A 13,365-nucleotide genomic window follows, 5' to 3' on the forward strand; every position below is an offset into this window, starting at 1 on the left:
CCCCAGGAAGTTGGATGTATTTATGTCTTATAAGCTCTGCTCCGTGGCCAGGAGGATTGATTACCGTGCATTTTTAGTTCTCATCTTGACCTCTTGGTTCTAATCAAACCCTTCCAGAATTGGACCCTAACCTGCTTGTTTTCAGCATGCTGGATCCTGGTGCACACTCAAGTTTACGCTCTCAGTGCCTGTCTCCTCACAACCCCGGATCTCTTCCTGTGTTCCCTTGCGCCAGCCTGCCTACCACCACCTCAGCCGTAGGTCCACAGTGAGCGGCCATTTATCCAGACATGGTAGAAAGGAATGTCATTTCTTCATTCCTTTTTAGGAGGTATCAATGTATTTGGTTCAGACATGAATGTAATTACCTCTAATAAACTTGAAGAGAAATAAGGTGTATTTAAAGCTGGTATTTTCCATTGAGTCATCACTGAATTGTTTATTTTTTTTAAAGATTTTATTTAAAAAAAATAAAATAAAATAAAGATTTTATTTATTTACTTGAAAGAAAGAGAATGAGAGCACTAACCGGAGGAAGGGAAGACAGAGAAGCAGGCTCCTCGATGAGCAGGGAGCCTGGGATCATGACCCAAGCCAAAGGCAGGTGTGTAACTGACTGAGCCATCTAGGGATCCCATGAAGTGTTTTATGTGGAGAACATTTTCTTTCCCCTCCCTTAGTAAGATCCTGTGGGGTTCTCCCTCAGCCCAGGATATGAGATTCGGGCTGTTGGCTCTCAAAAGGTGGCGTCACCAATCACCATGGCGTGTGCGTTGTTTCACTGCTCTGCCCTGTGGCGCCGAGGAGATGATGTGTATGGATTCACACTCTTCCACGCTCACCTTCTTTCCTCTCCCATCTCCATTTCTTTTGGCCATCACCAAACACTGTCCGCCAAGTGCCAAATTTTCAAACCAAGTGGCGTTGTGCCTATTTATAGGAACATCTTGTCACTTGGGCCAGTTCGTCTTTTAGTGAGTCATACCTACTAGTAGTACAGCTATGGTTTTTGCTGCTGTTTTAGAAATACAGAAGTCACAAACAGAACTGTAAAATGCTAATTTAAAATCAGAATGTCTATAGGTAGGTTCAAATGCCTGTGGAGCCACCAAATCTCTCCAGAAGCGTGGAGCCAGTTTTAGGCTGGGATTGCACCCCATGTTCCATAAGCCCCCTTTGTTTCCTGTTAGAAATCCTGGTGCTGTTAGCCTTTCATGTAACCCTGCCACTGCATCTACCTGTAGCATTCAGTAATTTGTTCAGCAAGTAGAAAGAGCACCAATTGCCAGGCATTCCAACAGGTGCTAGAGACACAAGTGAGAAAGAGTTGAGACCCTGCCCGGAGGGAGCTTACAACCTATTGGAAAATACAGGAAGGAAAGAGCCAATTAATAATATGCTGTGGAGGGATCCCTGGATGGCGCAGCGGTTTGGCGCCTGCCTTTGGCCCAGGGCGCGATCCTGGAGACCCGGGATCGAATCCCACGTCGGGCTCCCAGTGCATGGAGCCTGCTTCTCCCTCTGCCTGTGTCTCTGCCTCTCTCTCTCTCTCTGTGACTATCACAAATAAATAAAAAATGTAAAAAAAAAATAATAATATGCTGTGGAAAGAAAAATCCCCCATGTTATAGGAACACGAGTACAAAAGAGGGGCACCCAGAATGGCTTTGGAGAGGATTGGTCAGGGAAAGTTCTTGGAGAAACCGCATAGAAGCTGAAGAAGAGAGGCAAAAACTATGTGCGTCTGATGCTTTCAGGTCCCTCCTCCATGGGATGCACCGGCATGATGCCTGTGACACAGGCACATACAAGACTTCCAGAAGCCCCAGGGTGAGAGGGCAGTAAATCAACCAGACCAAACTTGGCCAGGCTCTGGGGAAACAGCAGTCATTATTCTCTGGTTTTGGTGGTGTTTCCATTTGTTAAAATTGGGGGGCATTTTCTCAGTGTTAATACATGTTAAACAAAAAATATATATATATATAAATGGTGATTTCTTTGTCATGAACAAACATCCTGAATGTGTCTTGCTGGATCCCAGGGTTTCTTCTGGTGTCTGGCTGCAGATCTAACTTTCCTGGCAGTTCGCTGGAGGCCCAGAGTGACCTCTGAGAATGGACCCACCTCGTGAATAACCCCATTCGAGAGGGTCCACGTGGGCAAGGCTGACATGCCGCTGAGGGTTCCCTGGGATGCCTTCTGTAAATTCCTCTTTGTTTGCCTCAGATTCTTTGAACCTTAGTGTCCAGCTGCTGGCCACAATCGCTCTCCAACTTGATCTGCCTGTAATGTCCAACGTCTCTATCTGGCTCCTCCCAAATATCCTCATTCGTGTTATTACTACTTCCACCACCACCACCACTTTTATTACTTGCACACCCCACGATTTCACTATGGCTGCTATTTGTACTATACCTCCTGCTGCTGCTACTACTATTAAACTACTACTTGTACTACTACTTACACTACTACTATGACTTTTACATCAACAACTACTACTTCTACTGCTGTTTACACCCCTACTACTTCTCCTACTTCCACCTCTCCTACCACAACTACCACCACCACTATTTCTATTACTACTACCACTACCTGTACTGCTGATGCTACTACTACCACCATTTCTACCCCTCCTCCTCCTACCACCACTACTAAAGCTTCTTGTTGTTTCTGTTGTTGTTATTGTTGAGTGACTATATTCCAGGCACTGTCCAAAGCATTTTTTCATATCTGCAGAACAATCCTGCAGAATAAATATATTATCTTCATTTTGCAGGCGAGGATATCAAGGCACAGAGAGTTCAAAAACTTTCATCCATTGAATATTATCCTCAATTTATTATGGAGCACATTAGAAGTTAATATACAATATGGAACAGCAAATTGCTGTTGAGCTCTGTTTACAGTCCCTGTGATTCAGGAGGCCCATGTGTCCCAGGAGCGTTCCCGGTCTGTGACACACTGGCAGCAAAAGCCTGGGTTTTGACAGTTATCACAGGTTTTAAGGAATCTTAGTCTTGGGCTGCTATAAAAAATAGCACGGACTGGGTGACTTAAAGAACAAACATTTATTTCTCCCAGTTTTCCCAGTTCATGTGACTGGGAAGTCTAAGATCACGGTGCCAGCATGGTTGGGTTCTGCTGACAGCCTGCTTCCTTCTTGCTGTGTGTCATATGATGAAAAGATCAGAGACAGGGGCAAGCTCACATGGCTTTTCTTATAAAGACACTAGTCCCATCATTAGGGCTTCACCCTTATGATGTATTTACCTTCCAAAGTCCTCCTCATCAAATACCACCACACTGGTATTAGGGTTTCAATATATAAATTTGGTGATGGTAGAGATGTAAACATGCAATTCATAGGACAAGGCAAACAAAGGGTCTTCCTGGGGGCGAGTGGGTCTCACTAAAGGAGAAATACAGTCCAGGAGATTCGAGTCAGGAATCAGTGAGGAGCCCTGGATACTCCATCCTGGGGCAGGAATGTCACTGGGCATTAGTTTTCTGGTTTGTTTTCTTTTTGTTTTTGTTTGTGCTGTCTGCTGAGTGTTGGTTGTCACGGGCTTAGCGATGTTATTTCTTGGCAAAAAAATTAATCTGAGGTACTGTAGTTGAAACCACCCTTCTTGGGGGTTAGGGAAACAGGTGCCCGGATTATGAGATCACCATCGTGACCATCAGCACTTCCTTGCGAATATACGGACTCTTTGACATGCCCTAAAAGTTTTACTATTTTTTTAAATAAACCACTTTATTATGAAAAAATTTTTTACTTATTGTAAGAATACATAAAAATAAGAAAGAACACATAAATTAATTAAAATTTTCTATCTATGCTAGGTGAGGGGCTGTGTGCTTGTGTGCACCTCGACAGATGGATTAGAAAGTGTCGAAATTCCTCACCTAGAGGGCATGAAGATAGAGCAGGTGTCAAATTGGTTCTAATCAGATCATTAAGAGGCACTTTTAGTGGCGGAGAAAGAGGTATGGCCTGCGCAGCTAAGAATAGAAGGTGCATCAGCCTCAGGTCATGAGTTAGTGGGGCTCTGTCTCTTGTTGTTTTGAAGTAATGTCAACCCCAGTAGACGTCTTTCTCCTCCCTCCAACTTTATGGAGGCAAAATGGACAAAATGGTAAGAAATGTAAAGTGTACAGAATGATGATTTGATGCATGTAAACACCATGAAATCCACCCCCCCCCCCTTTAGCTCATTATCACATCCATCACCTCACCTATTTAGCCCTTTCTCTGGTGTGGGGAAAACATGTAAGTTCTACTCTCCTTACGAATTTCAGTTATATAATATAGTGTTAGCAACCGCAGTCCCACGTTGTACACGAGAGCCTCAGAGCTCACCCGTCTTGGACTGCCAGCCTTCTTGTTGATGTGCCCCTTGTGCTAATGATGATGATGATGCTTTTTGCTGGTGGTTTGAACCAGCTTTCAGAAGTCCCAGCTAAGGGGGACTAATTGCCACCGAACCTTTGTAGATAATGCTTCTCCCCTTCGAGAACTCCATGTAGAGCGAACTAGGGAGCCTTCGGGTCCCCATCCCAGTCCACCCCACGTGTCAGGGAGAACCCCGAGTATGCGTTTGCACAATGTACTCTTTGTACTCATTACAATTCACACGGACATTTGTTCATGTTCACTACGCAGCGATGGAACCAGCAGCATTTGTTTGTTACACAGTCATTCTCTTGGTTTATTTAATTTTATCCCTGTTGATACCAAAAGGGATTTGACGTGGCTACATTTTAGTCAAATTGAACAAGTTGGCTCTTGACCACATTTAGCATGATTTCTCTTTTCTTTTACTATTTTTTTGCTGTTGCTTAATTCATTGTGAGCATAGAGAGTTCTCTTGCACTTGGGAGGCTGGTATCATCTCTAAGTCAGGGAAAGGAGAATGGAGCTTTGAAACTGTTCCTGAAATGCCAGAAATTTGGAGGAGGAGAAACGCTTGATTCATAAGAAAAGACATCAAGCCGGGTCACCTTTAAGAAGCCGAAAGAATAGTTCATCTGTTTCTAAGATACTTGGGGAAGTTAAATCAAACAGGAAACAACAGAAGTTTCTGAGTCAGAGAGGAACTGCTCGTTACTCATTTGGCTTTGCAAGCACCGCGGTGATGCCACTGCCCTGAAACGTACTGCCCTCAGGGTAACGCACTGTCAACTCTGACATACTAGGCTGATACTCTCGCATCATGTCATCTCATGGGCATCTTTGCCTTCTCCATCTCTTATAGAATATTCCAATCCTTCCGACCTCTAGAACTAGATCACGTCTTCGCAAATGCTTTAGAACACAGGACACCTTGAGGGAGAAGTTAACTTATCCTTCTCTACCTTCTGGGTGGCCTACCCCATCCTACGTAACCCGAGTGGGGAAACCATCCATGAGGACAAATGGAAAGATCAGTGTTCCTCTGACATAACCCACGCAATGCCCAGCTTCTCAAAATATAGGGGAAAAGTGGACGTTAGATGCGAAGGTTCTGTGAGCACTAGCCTCGGCCTCCCGCGGACAGCAGTCACCTGTAAGACGCAGGCAACTGGTTACACCCAGTGAAAACCCTGAAGGGGAAGCACAATGGGGAAGTGGGATGGAAAGTTTGAATTTAGTGGTCTCTTCACATTTTGGAAAACGAGTAAGTCAATGTGGCATTTGCAGAAGTTGTCACATTGTAATCACTGCCGTCATGCGCTTGTGTAATTGTACCTTAGAACACCGGTTCCTTTTTATCCTTTAATCTTCGGAAGAGAGAGAGGGTCTTTCTTCCTAAAGCAACAGTCTGATTCTGTGACTTGGGACCCTCTAGTCCACCTGCCATGGCAACTCTCAGCAGTTCAGGATTGCTTAGATCTTTTTTTTTTTTAAGATTTTATATTTATTTGATAAGAATATTTTTTATTTATTTGACAGAGAGAGAGATTGAGAGAGAGAGATCGCGCAAGCAGAGGGAGCTGCAGGTAGAGGGAGAGGGAGAAGCAGGCTCCCTGATGCAGGACTCGATCCCAGGACCCAGGATCATGACCTCAGCCAAGGGCAGTCACTGAAGCGGCTGAGCCACGCAGACACCCTGCTTAGATCTTTTTATCCATGTTTGTTGAGTGCTTCCTGGTGTCAGGAAGCACTTGTGTGCACTAGAGTCTTCGAGGTTGGTAGTATTTCCCACAGATAGGACCACTAAGGCACGCGGAGAGAAGATGCAGCTCTTCTAATAGCTTCCTTGCATTCTGGCCTCATAAGGTGCTGACAGCACTAGTTGATCTCCCCCCCACACACACTTATTTTATCATTATTTTAGGCAGTTAAGCTGTTTTTGAAGTTTCAGAAGGAAGGATGTGTATAAATAAGGCAGGGCTCGAAACATTCAAGGAGATGCACACAAGACTCCCTTACACCCAAACGCTACTCCATGGAGGTAATTACTATTAATTTTAATGTATTCAGAAATTGCCTCTACCCAAACCAGGATGTACACACCTCTGCGTGCACATTCATTTGCACTTGTGGATCTCTTAAGGTCCTTGTGTTACACTTTGACATATTATAGTTGTTGTGAACATGCTTATTTCCCTAAACTGACAGTGAGCACTCGGAGGTCATGCTACGCATGCTGTTCTGGTCATCTGTTAATAAATGACAAGTGATCCTGAGACTTAGAGGTTAAAACTAATGATAACTTTTTTTTTTTTTTTTGCTCACATATCTGCAATTTGAGTGAGGCTCCAGGGGTAGGGGTGGTCATCATCCTTGTTCCACTCAGCGTTGGTGGGGACGGCTCAGAGGCCGGGGCTGGAGTCATGTGAAGGCTCACCCGCTCATATGTGAGTGTTCCAGCTGGGACCCCAAGTTAGACCGCAGCTGGGACACCCTCCCGTGGTTTTTCTGTGGAGCTGGCTTCCTCAGTATAGTGGCCGGGTTGCATGCATCCAAAGAAAACAGGGCAGATACTATATATACTTTTTGTGTGATGTGCTCTTGGATGTTGCAGAGCATCATTTCTGCGGTAGCCACAGCCTTCCCCAGACTCAAGGCGATAGAATGTACACCCTGCCTCTCAAAAGTCACATTGTAAGGAAAGTTTGTGGGATAGCCTATCGACATCGATGAGGCCATCTTTAAAAAATACAATTTGCCTCGAGGAGCCTATCATCTTAGGCTCATACCTCTACTGTCCAGATTTATCTCAGAGCTTTGTATATAGTCGTGCTCAATTAATGTCTATGAAACTGAATTTTTCCATCCCAGTTAAGAGGAGGAAGAGGAAGAAGTTTTCTGCACTAACTGGGCTAACAAGGATGGAGCTCATGAAGATACTGTCCCATTATCTCTAAAAGAAGATTCAGGTCAGCCTGGGTGGCCCAGTGGTTTAGCCCCGCCTTCAGCCCAGGGCGTGATCCTGGAGACCAGGGATCAAGTCCCGCGTCGGGCTCCCTGCGTGGAGCCTGCTTCTCCCTCTGCCTGTGTCTCTGCCTCTCTCTCTGTGTGTGTGTGTGTCTCTCATGAATAAATGAATAAAATCTTAAAAAAAAAAAGAAGGAGGATTCAGGTGTAAAATCTCACCAGAGACAATTGCTAGGGGTTGCTAGAAAAGGTGCTTATAAAATGACTCCCCTGGGGAAACCTGCAGATGCCTTTACTCTGTCTTCTTTGTCCGCGAGGTGTGTGAAAAGTGCTATTTGACTGTGCAAGAGAAACCGGGACTAGTGCCGTGCTGGGTTTCATGTGAGCAGGTGCACTAAAACTGCATCCTCCGGGGACCACAATCAGCGCCTAAAGCCCTGCCCCTTCCTAGCAAAGCTCACCTGAGTTGCTCAAAAGTCTGAGCAATGGTTTGACAGTAGTGAAATGAGGATGAAAGTGAAAGCCTGCGTAGAAAAGATGAAGTCCGAGGGTCTAGGCTGTGTCCTATTGGCTCTTAGACTTGGTAGAAATCGTTATTACAGGTGCTAGGAGAGAAAAGGCCGGACACGATGGTGTCTCTGTTGGCCTTCTGGTACCGACACTACGGCGATAACACCAACTAAGGTCTGGCATCAAAGAACACATCTCTTGACCAAGCAAAGTGGAGTCAGCTACATGTAAGGAGATGTGAACACGAGAGGGAAGTCTCTATTCATGGGATTTGTTTCACAACCCATTCCTAGTACGTCTTATTTTCTCTTTTTTGTTTCTTTACCTTTCTCCTCTGTCCTGCCCTACATCCTTTCACACTTAGCTTCCTCACTCAGCTATCCACCTCCTCTGCTCACCGGTCGTTGACACGTTTGTTATCTCTTGGTGTCACATCACTCAAACCGATAACCCCAAAGTAGACCCCCCTGACGCCTGGGAATAATCTTTCTCCCATCTCCCACCACGTTCACATGTACGCCTGCAATATGCATACTTGTGTAAATAGGGGTGTAAATAGGGCATTCAAGTTCCAAGGGCTCTCCTCTTCCTAGTTTGGCCTAGATAGAATCGTTAAGGTTCCGTGATGATATGCTTACGAGAGCTTCGAACCAGAGATATAACTTTAAAAGGGTTTGTGCTCATATTTAATTGTGTTGAGAAAACATCTATCAGAGGAGAGGAACAAGGGCACTATCTTTGGCTAAATGTTTCTGGCTATCTGTAGGAAATTTCTGTCACCTTGCCCTTGCTGACTTCTCCATCTGTATGGGTACTCATTGTGTTGTTTGTATTGTACCCATTTCCCTTTTAGTTTCTTACTATTTTTTTAATATTTAAACTACTTTAATAAGACATTATTTTTTGAATAGGTCATCAAAGGCCAACCTTCAGTTGCCTACCAATCACTGTCCACATTCTTCCTCTACTGATAAGATTTCACTAGTGGAGTATAATTTCTTGGTAACCATTGGGAAGTTGTCTCATACAGGAAGAGGAAGCAACTGAAAGAAATTCCACAACAGTCTTTGGATGCTCAGGTTGGATTCTCTGGTTGGAAATTAGTCTGAAGGGATGGTCAGACTCAAATTATCTAGTGACTTTAGGATATGCACTTAGTGTGGCTTGCAGAACTATTGTTTTTCAAAAATTGCAGAATTTTAATACTTGTTGACCTACTAGAAACAGCTTCTGTAGTGTAGGATAAAGAAAGAATTCAATTTCCCAATGTGATTTAATTTTTGGACCTCAAAGGTTAAGCACCATTTGCTGGGACTTTGGTTGCAGAGGGGGGCAGTAAAATTGGAGTCAGACAGTGGAACAAAATCATTAGGCTCCTTGCCATCACTGCGCACGGGATCATCATCCTTCCTATTCCCCGGTATTTCTCAGAGTTCAACTCCCACGCCCATTGTGTCTTACACCTAAGAGTCACTATGTAAGTCCTATTCCCATCCTCCTGTGCTTCTGGCTTCTACTCTTTCCCATTTTTCTCCATGGATCCTGCTGTAGTTCAAGCCTTTATTGCCTATTTCTAAGATTATGGCATTAGTCAAACTAGACTTTTGCTTTTTCCCTTCCAATTATTTTACAAGCAAGCCCATTTTCCTAAAATGTCCATTTAGTTGACTTATGCCTCTGCTCAAAAAATTAGTGATTTCCCTCTGATTCTTGAATCAAGTCCAAAATATTTAGCATAGTTGATAGAGCCCTCACCCATCCAGTCCCAGTAAGCTGTTGGGAGCTATCTCTTACCCAGCAGCCCACGCTCCTGAAACACCAGCCTTGATACCAGTCTCTGATCAGTTCTCTGTGTTTTCTCCTCCTGACAATTCTGTTTGTACTGTCTTCTGTATACAAAATGTTGATTCTTCCATGACCACCGTATCTAACTGTTGAAATTATACTAATATCTCTAAACTTGTCTTCCTCCTTCAAAGACAACTCCTGTCCCATCCCAAGGAGAAATTAATCTCTTGGTTTTGTCTTCTTGAAATTCTTTGTACCATTCTCTATCTTTTATTCTGTAGAAGCGGGTATGTTGATCTCTTACTATACTATAGACTTGTTCTGAGCAGAGATGATGTTTTAAAAACTTCAGCATCGCTTTCCCTTAGGTTAGAGCCAGATATATAGTAGGCCTTTGCTAAAGGTTGTTATTTTGAATTGAATTTTCACAGAATCTCTCTGGAGAAAAAGTTAAATTTAATCCAGACTATCAATTCAAGTTTTTCTCTATACAAAGTGTGTAAAGCAAGTGTGGTGAAAATGTATGATTGGTTTGTTTTCTTATGACTATGATTATGTGTTCCGAGTAAAACATTTTAAATATGATTGAATAAAGAATGCTTAAGAGACATAATTGTTGAAGGACAATAGGACTGTTTTCTCAAACACTGGATGTACAGTATGTGTTAGAATTTATCAACTCTAACAGCTTTTACAGGAGTAGATACAAACTCCTGATATTTGGTAATACCAATAGTTGTTCACCCTATATGTTGACATGGGAAGTCCTTAAATATTTTTGGTATATATATATATACACATCTTATGCCTTTATTTTTCCTATTTATTTATTTATTTAAAAATATTTTATTTATTTATTCATTAGAGACACACAGAGAGAGGTAGAGACACAGGCAGAGGGAGAAGCAAGTTCCATGTGGGGATCCTGATGTGGGATTTGATCACAGGAATTTGATCACAGGACCCTGGGATCACAGCCTGAGCCAAAGGCAGATGCTCAACCACTGAGCCACCCAGGTGCCCCCTTCATCTCTTTTTAGAGGTGATTCTGTTGTGTGGTGTCCTTATGAGACATGAGACCACCAATATGTCTTCCTGTCTTCAACTATACTAAGAAGCTGATGTGTGAACTAGCCTGAGAATTGGGGTCACTGAGAATTGCATAGTAAAATTGCACAAAACTACTATCTTTAAAGCAAAACTGTTTTTGTGATTTGTTATGAATCTTTCTTCTCCTGCATTAAAAATGATCACTTTCAGAACTGACTCTCTTTGCACCTTGTAATAATATTTAGTTATCCTGTTTTCAGTTTTGAATGGTGCATCATTTTTCCATCATTACCTTCAGGTAATGTAGACTTTCTTGGGGTAATGTTATTCATAATGGACTTGCTTTTTCAGTCCCCACCACACATTTACCTATTTTTCTTGGGCACAGATCTTTTTTTGAAGCCAGTGGGAACTTTGTTCCCACCTTCCTCTCTCTCTCTTTCATCAAGTGTAACAATATTTTCCACTCCTCTGTAGATAAGAATCTTTTTGTGAATTTTCTATATTTAACACCAACACCAAATGCTGTTAAGCAACATCAGCCATTCTCACCACATCCACCCAGATTAAAAGTGAGTCAAAGACAATTAGGTTACTCTAGCAGGAACTGTCATGCCACAAACTGATAATTTTTGACAGTGTCTTCCAGTCCTTATAGGTGCAAACACTGTGTTCTCTTCTGCAAATGCTAGGAGATAGCCTAAGGCTATTGCCCTTTTTACTGCCTTTTCTTTTTAATTTTAAAAAAGAGAATAGAATATATTTTCTTTATTTTACATTTTTGATCTTTTGCTTGACTTGTTAGAGTGAGAAGCGTACTTAATGATACTCGTTTTCTTTCATGATTTTTATTTATTTATTTTCACGAGAGACACACAGAGAGAGGCAGAGACATAGGTAGAAGGAAAAGCAGGACCCCTGGATCATGACCTGAGCCAAAGACAGATGCTCAACCACTGAGCCACCCAGGTGCCCTGATACTCAATTCTTATAAGTAATCACTGGATTTCATCCAATCTTCTTCCCTGGATGTCTTACTGATGTAGGAACAAGTTAGGGGTAGATGGGGCTAGGCAGGGAAACATAAGGAAAAGACCCCAGAGTGAGGCTCCTACCCATCCCAAGAAAACTGAGATAAGACAGTAAAAATAGAAAAAAATAAACCTGGCTCCCTAGCTCCAAAATATGAGGGAGTATCACCTTTTTAATGGCTACTAGGTAATCACATAAACATGTCATTAAGGTGTTATTAATAGTCCCTGTTCAAACCAAGATGGGACATGAATCTCAAGGCCATGGGCTACCTGACTAGGCTCACAGAAATCCCAGATGTAGAGAAATATTATGAAGGAGATATTAACCAGAGATAAGGAAATGCCTTGTTTGGGCTCATGATATTTACAAAAACATTTTGTTTGTTGTTATGATAGTTACAAGTCAACACCTTTGTTCTAAATATCCACCTGATATTGACAAGAAATTTACCAAGTTTCCTGGTCAGTTTCCTATAAAAGACAGACCATGAAAGCCCCCAGTGGCAACCCTATGGGGAACCCCTCTTACTTTTGAGAGCTTTCTCTATCTCTGCTTAAGTCTCTACTGTCCATGAGATTCATTCTTTGACTCCATGAGACAAGAACAAAGCTTTCCCATATCATTACCTAATTTTGTAAAACTTCAGAAAAAGAGACTCCACAAATGCCTTGCCAGTACATGTTCACGTTGAATGGTCTTTCCTTTCTGGAAAATGTCACCTCAGGTAGTCACGGAAGAATAATAATAACCAGTCACTTAAAGAGTAATAAAAGAAATTTGGTAATTGCTCTTGCCTGGACATCTGAGGATGTCAAGTCTTGTCCTCTGTCAGCCAATCAAAAGGCCAATATCATCAGGTCAGCTCTAGTGTTTTATTTCAAACCCATGTCACTCAGGGCTTAGATTCTTCCTGGTTTCTTCTCTGCATCTCCTTCCAAATATCTGCAACTTATGGCAGATGAAAACTGGGGCTTTCTTTACTCTAAGTTAGTCTCCATATTTAAGTTTTTTTCTATATGAAATAAACCAAATGGGGAGAAGTTTGCTTTTCACCAACCAGTTCAACTCTGGCTCTTCTGGTTCAGGAACTCAAGGACCAGGAAAAATTACCCTGGTGACAAGTTTTTAATAAAGGACATTCTTAGTCCTCTAACTTGAGTGTTTTCATATGCATGGGATTAAACAGTTGAGGGCAGCCAATAGATCTTTTCTAAATATCCCACTGTGATAAACTGATCTAAAAGACTGGTGCTAACCACGCGCCTGCCCCGAGTAATTTCGTTATGGAATTAATTTATTTCTTCTAATTTATTTAGAATAATTTTCTCTGTTCTTGGACAAATCTAATACCCTGTTTCTACCTGAGTTTCTTTGTAAAATGCAGTGGAGGAAGGGAATGTCCCAAGGATTTTTTTAACTTTAATTTATATATATATATATATATATATATATATATATATATATATATATATATATATTTAATTTTGTGATTTTAGGTGAACTTTAGTGTTCCTGGAAAGGTGATTGGAAAGGACAGTGGGGTAGAAAGACATGAATTATGAAGTTAAAAATAATTTGGGTGTCAAGCCGAACCCTCTTCCTCCCTCTGCAAGAGTCTTCCC

The 13,365-nt window shown here is 42.2% G+C and overlaps 1 protein-coding gene across 2 annotated transcripts in view; it reads left to right on the forward strand.

Moving 5' to 3' along the window:
- The window catches only part of CYTIP (cytohesin 1 interacting protein), a 72,720-nt gene that overhangs the window by 9,139 nt on the left and 50,216 nt on the right, over positions 1-13,365 (forward strand). The window lies entirely within an intron of this gene.

Source organism: Canis lupus, chromosome 34, assembly GCF_048164855.1.
Source record: "Canis lupus baileyi chromosome 34, mCanLup2.hap1, whole genome shotgun sequence".
NCBI classification, from domain to species: Eukaryota; Metazoa; Chordata; class Mammalia; order Carnivora; family Canidae; genus Canis; species Canis lupus.